The sequence below is a fragment of the Salvelinus fontinalis genome, chromosome 24, assembly GCF_029448725.1.
Source record: "Salvelinus fontinalis isolate EN_2023a chromosome 24, ASM2944872v1, whole genome shotgun sequence".
Classification (NCBI taxonomy): domain Eukaryota; kingdom Metazoa; phylum Chordata; class Actinopteri; order Salmoniformes; family Salmonidae; genus Salvelinus; species Salvelinus fontinalis.
In genome coordinates, this window is record NC_074688.1 from 34908980 (window position 1) to 34914979 (window position 6000).

Below are 6000 nucleotides of genomic sequence, written 5' to 3' on the forward strand. Positions count from 1 at the left end.
TCTCTTTCCTCTGTTCCTTCTCTTTCCTCTGTTCCTTCTCTTTCCTCTGTTCCTTCTCTTTCCTCTGTTCCTTCTCTTTCCTCTGTTCCTTCTCTTTCCTCTGTTCCTTCTCTTTCCTCTTTCCTCTGTTCCTTCTCTCTTCTCTTTCCTCTGTTCCTTCTCTCTTCTCTTTCCTCTGTTCCTTCTCTCTTCTCTTTCCTCTGTTCCTTCTCTCTTCTCTTTCCTCTGTTCCTTCTCTCTTCTCTTTCCTCTGTTCCTTCTCTTTCCTCTTTCCTCTGTTCCTTCTCTTTCCTCTTTCCTCTGCTCCTTCTCTCTTCTCTTTCCTCTGTTCCTTCTCTTTCCTCTGTTCCTTCTCTCTTCTCTTTCCTCTGTTCCTTCTCTTTCCTCTTTCCTCTGTTCATTCTCTCTTCTCTTTCCCCCGTTCCTTCTCTCTTCTCTTTCCTCTGTTCATTCTCTCTTCTCTTTCCCCCGTTCCTTCTCTCTTCTCTTTCCTCTGTTCCTTCTCTTCTCTTTCCTCTGTTCCTTCTCTCTTCTCTTTCCTCTTCTCCTTCTCTCTTCTCTTTCCTCTTCTCCTTCTCTCTTCTCTTTCCTCTGTTCCTTCTCTCTTCTCTTTCCTCTGTTCCTTCTCTTTCCTCTGTTCTCTTTCCTCTGTTCCTTCTCTTTCCTCTGTTCCTTCTCTTTCCTCTGTTCCTTCTCTTTCCTCTGTTCCTTCTCTTTCCTCTGTTCCTTCTCTTTCCTCTGTTCCTTCTCTCTTCTCTTTCCTCTGTTCCTTCTCTCTTCTCTTTCCTCTGTTCCTTCTCTCTTCTCTTTCCTCTGTTCCTTCTCTCTTCTCCTTCCTCTGTTCCTTCTCTCTTCTCTTTCCTCTGTTCCTTCTCTCTTCTCTTTCCTCTGTTCCTTCTCTCTTCTCTTTCCTCTGTTCCTTCTCTCTTCTCTTTCCTCTGTTCCTTCTCTCTTCTCTTTCCTCTGTTCCTTCTCTTTCCTCTGTTCCTTCTCTTTCCTCTGTTCCTTCTCTTTCCTCTGTTCCTTCTCTTTCCTCTGTTCCTTCTCTTTCCTCTGTTCCTTCTCTTTCCTCTGTTCCTTCTCTTTCCTCTGTTCCTTCTCTTTCCTCTGTTCCTTCTCTTTCCTCTGTTCCTTCTCTTTCCTCTGTTCCTTCTCTCTTCTCTTTCCTCTGTTCCTTCTCTCTTCTCTTTCCTCTGTTCCTTCTCTCTTCTCTTTCCTCTGTTCCTTCTCTCTTCTCTTTCCTCTGTTCCTTCTCTCTTCTCTTTCCTCTGTTCCTTCTCTCTTCTCTTTCCTCTGTTCCTTCTCTCTCCTCTTTCCTCTGTTCCTTCTCTCTTCTCTTTCCTCTGTTCTTTCCTCTTTCCTCTGTTCTTTCCTCTTTCCTCTGTTCCTTCTCTCTTCTCTTTCCTCTGTTCCTTCTCTTTCCTCTGTTCCTTCTCTTTCCTCTGTTCCTTCTCTTTCCTCTGTTCCTTCTCTTTCCTCTGTTCCTTCTCTTTCCTCTGTTCCTTCTCTTTCCTCTGTTCCTTCTCTTTCCTCTGTTCCTTCTCTTTCCTCTGTTCCTTCTCTTTCCTCTGTTCCTTCTCTTTCCTCTTTCCTCTGTTCCTTCTCTCTTCTCTTTCCTCTGTTCCTTCTCTTTCCTCTGTTCCTTCTCTTTCCTCTTTTCTCTGTTCCTTCTCTCTTCTCTTTCCTCTGTTCCTTCTCTTTCCTCTTTCCTCTGTTCCTTCTCTCTTCTCTTTCCTCTGTTCCTTCTCTCTCCTCTTTCCTCTGTTCCTTCTCTCTTCTCTTTCCTCTGTTCCTCTCTTTCCTCTGTTCCTTCTCTTTCCTCTTTCCTCTGTTCCTTCTCTCTTCTCTTTCCTCTGTTCCTTCTCTCTTCTCTTTCCTCTGTTCCTTCTCTCTTCTCTTTCCTCTGTTCCTTCTCTTTCCTCTGTTCCTTCTCTTTCCTCTTTTCTCTGTTCCTTCTCTCTTCTCTTTCCTCTGTTCCTTCTCTTTCCTCTTTCCTCTGTTCCTTCTCTCTTCTCTTTCCTCTCCTTCTCTTTCCTCTGTTCCTTCTCTTTCCTCTTTCCTCTGTTCCTTCTCTTTCCTCTGTTTCTTCTCTCTTCTCTTTCCTCTGTTCCTTCTCTCTTCTCTTTCCTCTGTTCCTTCTCTCTTCTCTTTCCTCTGTTCCTTCTCTCTTCTCTTTCCTCTGTTCCTTCTCTCTTCTCTTTCCTCTGTTCCTTCTCTTTCCTCTGTTCCTTCTCTTTCCTCTGTTCCTTCTCTTTCCTCTTTCCTCTGTTCCTTCCCTCCTTCTCTTTCCTCTGTTCCTTCTCTCTTCTCTTTCCTCTTCTCCTACTCTCTTCTCTTTCCTCTGTTCCTTCTCTCTTCTCTTTCCTCTGTTCCTTCTCTCTTCTCTATCCTCTGTTCCTTCTCTTTCCTCTGTTCCTTCTCTCTTCTCTTTCCTCTGTTCCTTCTCTTTCCTCTGTTCCTTCTCTTTCCTCTGTTCCTTCTCTTTCCTCTGTTCCTTCTCTTTCCTCTGTTCCTTCTCTTTCCTCTGTTCCTTCTCTTTCCTCTGTTCCTTCTCTTTCCTCTGTTCCTTCTCTCTTCTCTTTCCTCTGTTCCTTCTCTCTTCTCTTTCCTCTGTTCCTTCTCTCTTCTCTTTCCTCTGTTCCTTCTCTCTTCTCTTTCCTCTGTTCCTTCTCTCTTCTCTTTCCTCTGTTCCTTCTCTCTTCTCTTTCCTCTGTTCCTTCTCTCTTCTCTTTCCTCTGTTCCTTCTCTCTTCTCTTTTCTCTGTTCCTTCTCTTTCCTCTTTCCTCTGTTCCTCTCTTTCCTCTGTTCCTTCTCTTTCCTCTTTCCTCTGTTCCTTCTCTCTTCTCTTTCCTCTGTTCCTTCTCTCTTCTCTTTCCTCTGTTCCTCTCTTTCCTCTGTTCCTTCTCTTTCCTCTTTCCTCTGTTCCTTCTCTCTTCTCTTTCCTCTGTTCCTTCTCTCTTCTCTTTCCTCTGTTCCTTCTCTTTCCTCTGTTCCTTCTCTTTCCTCTGTTCCTTCTCTTTCCTCTGTTCCTTCTCTTTCCTCTTTTCTCTGTTCCTTCTCTCTTCTCTTTCCTCTGTTCCTTCTCTCTTCTCTTTTCTCTCTTCTCTTTTCTCTGTTCCTTGTCTTTCCTCTGTTCCTTGTCTTTCCTCTGTTCCTTGTCTTTCCTCTGTTCCTTGTCTTTCCTCTGTTCCTTCTCTTTCCTCTGTTCCTTCTCTTTCCTCTTTCCTCTGTTCCTTCTCTCTTCTCTTTCCTCTGTTCCTTCTCTTTCCTCTTTTCCACCTCTTTCCTCTTTCCTCTGTTCCTTCTCTCTTCACTTTCCTCTGTTCCTTCTCTCTTCTCTTTCCTCTGTTCCTCTCTTTCCTCTGTTCCTTCTCTTTCCTCTTTCCTCTGTTCCTTCTCTCTTCTCTTTCCTCTCCTTCTCTTTCCTCTGTTCCTTCTCTTTCCTCTTTCCTCTGTTCCTTCTCTTTCCTCTGTTCCTTCTCTCTTCTCTTTCCTCTGTTCCTTCTCTCTTCTCTTTCCTCTGTTCCTTCTCTCTTCTCTTTCCTCTGTTCCTTCTCTTTCCTCTGTTCCTTCTCTCTTCTCTTTCCTCTGTTCCTTCTCTCTTCTCTTTCCTCTGTTCCTTCTCTCTTCTCTTTCCTCTGTTCCTTCTCTTTCCTCTGTTCCTTCTCTTTCCTCTGTTCCTTCTCTTTCCTCTGTTCCTTCTCTTTCCTCTTTCCTCTGTTCCTTCTCTTTCCTCTGTTCCTTCTCTTTCCTCTGTTCCTTCTCTTTCCTCTTTCCTCTGTTCCTTCTCTTTCCTCTGTTCCTTCTCTTTCCTCTTTCCTCTGTTCCTTCTCTTTCCTCTGTTCCTTCTCTCTTCTCTTTCCTCTGTTCCTTCTCTTTCCTCTTTCCTCTGTTCCTTCTCTTTCCTCTTTCCTCTGTTCCTTCTCTCTTCTCTTTCCTCTGTTCCTTCTCTTTCCTCTGTTCCTTCTCTCTTCTCTTTCCTCTGTTCCTTCTCTTTCCTCTTTCCTCTGTTCCTTCCCTCCTTCTCTTTCCTCTGTTCCTTCTCTCTTCTCTTTCCTCTGTTCCTTCTCTCTTCTCTTTCCTCTTCTCCTTCTCTCTTCTCTTTCCTCTGTTCCTTCTCTCTTCTCTTTCCTCTGTTCCTTCTCTCTTCTCTTTCCTCTGTTCCTTCTCTTTCCTCTGTTCCTTCTCTTTCCTCTGTTCCTTCTCTTTCCTCTGTTCCTTCTCTTTCCTCTGTTCCTTCTCTTTCCTCTGTTCCTTCTCTTTCCTCTGTTCCTTCTCTTTCCTCTGTTCCTTCTCTCTTCTCTTTCCTCTGTTCCTTCTCTCTTCTCTTTCCTCTGTTCCTTCTCTCTTCTCTTTCCTCTGTTCCTTCTCTCTTCTCTTTCCTCTGTTCCTTCTCTCTTCTCTTTTCTCTGTTCCTTCTCTTTCCTCTTTCCTCTGTTCCTTCTCTCTTCTCTTTCCTCTGTTCCTTCTCTCTTCTCTTTCCTCTGTTCCTTCTCTTTCCTCTTTCCTCTGTTCCTTCTCTCTTCTCTTTCCTCTGTTCCTTCTCTCTTCTCTTTCCTCTGTTCCTTCTCTTTCCTCTGTTCCTTCTCTTTCCTCTGTTCCTTCTCTTTCCTCTGTTCCTTCTCTTTCCTCTTTTCTCTGTTCCTTCTCTCTTCTCTTTCCTCTGTTCCTTCTCTCTTCTCTTTTCTCTCTTCTCTTTTCTCTGTTCCTTGTCTTTCCTCTGTTCCTTGTCTTTCCTCTGTTCCTTGTCTTTCCTCTGTTCCTTCTCTTTCCTCTGTTCCTTCTCTTTCCTCTGTTCCTTCTCTTTCCTCTTTCCTCTGTTCCTTCTCTCTTCTCTTTCCTCTGTTCCTTCTCTTTCCTCTGTTCCACCTCTTTCCTCTTTCCTCTGTTCCTTCTCTCTTCACTTTCCTCTGTTCCTTCTCTCTTCTCTTTCCTCTGTTCCTCTCTTTCCTCTGTTCCTTCTCTTTCCTCTTTCCTCTGTTCCTTCTCTCTTCTCTTTCCTCTCCTTCTCTTTCCTCTGTTCCTTCTCTTTCCTCTTTCCTCTGTTCCTTCTCTTTCCTCTGTTCCTTCTCTCTTCTCTTTCCTCTGTTCCTTCTCTCTTCTCTTTCCTCTGTTCCTTCTCTCTTCTCTTTCCTCTGTTCCTTCTCTTTCCTCTGTTCCTTCTCTCTTCTCTTTCCTCTGTTCCTTCTCTCTTCTCTTTCCTCTGTTCCTTCTCTCTTCTCTTTCCTCTGTTCCTTCTCTTTCCTCTGTTCCTTCTCTTTCCTCTGTTCCTTCTCTTTCCTCTTTCCTCTGTTCCTTCTCTTTCCTCTGTTCCTTCTCTTTCCTCTTTCCTCTGTTCCTTCTCTTTCCTCTGTTCCTTCTCTCTTCTCTTTCCTCTGTTCCTTCTCTCTTCTCTTTCCTCTGTTCCTTCTCTTTCCTCTTTCCTCTGTTCCTTCTCTTTCCTCTTTCCTCTGTTCCTTCTCTCTTCTCTTTCCTCTGTTCCTTCTCTTTCCTCTGTTCCTTCTCTCTTCTCTTTCCTCTGTTCCTTCTCTTTCCTCTTTCCTCTGTTCCTTCCCTCCTTCTCTTTCCTCTGTTCCTTCTCTCTTCTCTTTCCTCTGTTCCTTCTCTCTTCTCTTTCCTCTTCTCCTTCTCTCTTCTCTTTCCTCTGTTCCTTCTCTCTTCTCTTTCCTCTGTTCCTTCTCTCTTCTCTTTCCTCTGTTCCTTCTCTTTCCTCTGTTCCTTCTCTTTCCTCTGTTCCTTCTCTTTCCTCTGTTCCTTCTCTTTCCTCTGTTCCTTCTCTTTCCTCTGTTCCTTCTCTTTCCTCTGTTCCTTCTCTTTCCTCTGTTCCTTCTCTTTCCTCTGTTCCTTCTCTTTCCTCTGTTCCTTCTCTTTCCTCTGTTCCTTCTCTCTTCTCTTACCTCTGTTCCTTCTCTCTTCTCTTTCCTCTGTTCCTTCTCTCTTCTCTTTCCTCTGTTCCTTCTCTCTTCTCTTTCCTCTGTTCCTTCTCTCTTCTCTTTCCTC

General features: G+C 44.2%; 1 protein-coding gene across 2 annotated transcripts in view; it reads left to right on the forward strand.

Annotated features, from left to right (window-relative positions):
• LOC129822350 (phosphatidylinositol 4,5-bisphosphate 3-kinase catalytic subunit beta isoform-like) overlaps nt 1–6000 on the forward strand; it is a 110608-nt gene that overhangs the window by 87452 nt on the left and 17156 nt on the right. The gene's annotated exons all lie outside the window — the stretch shown is intronic.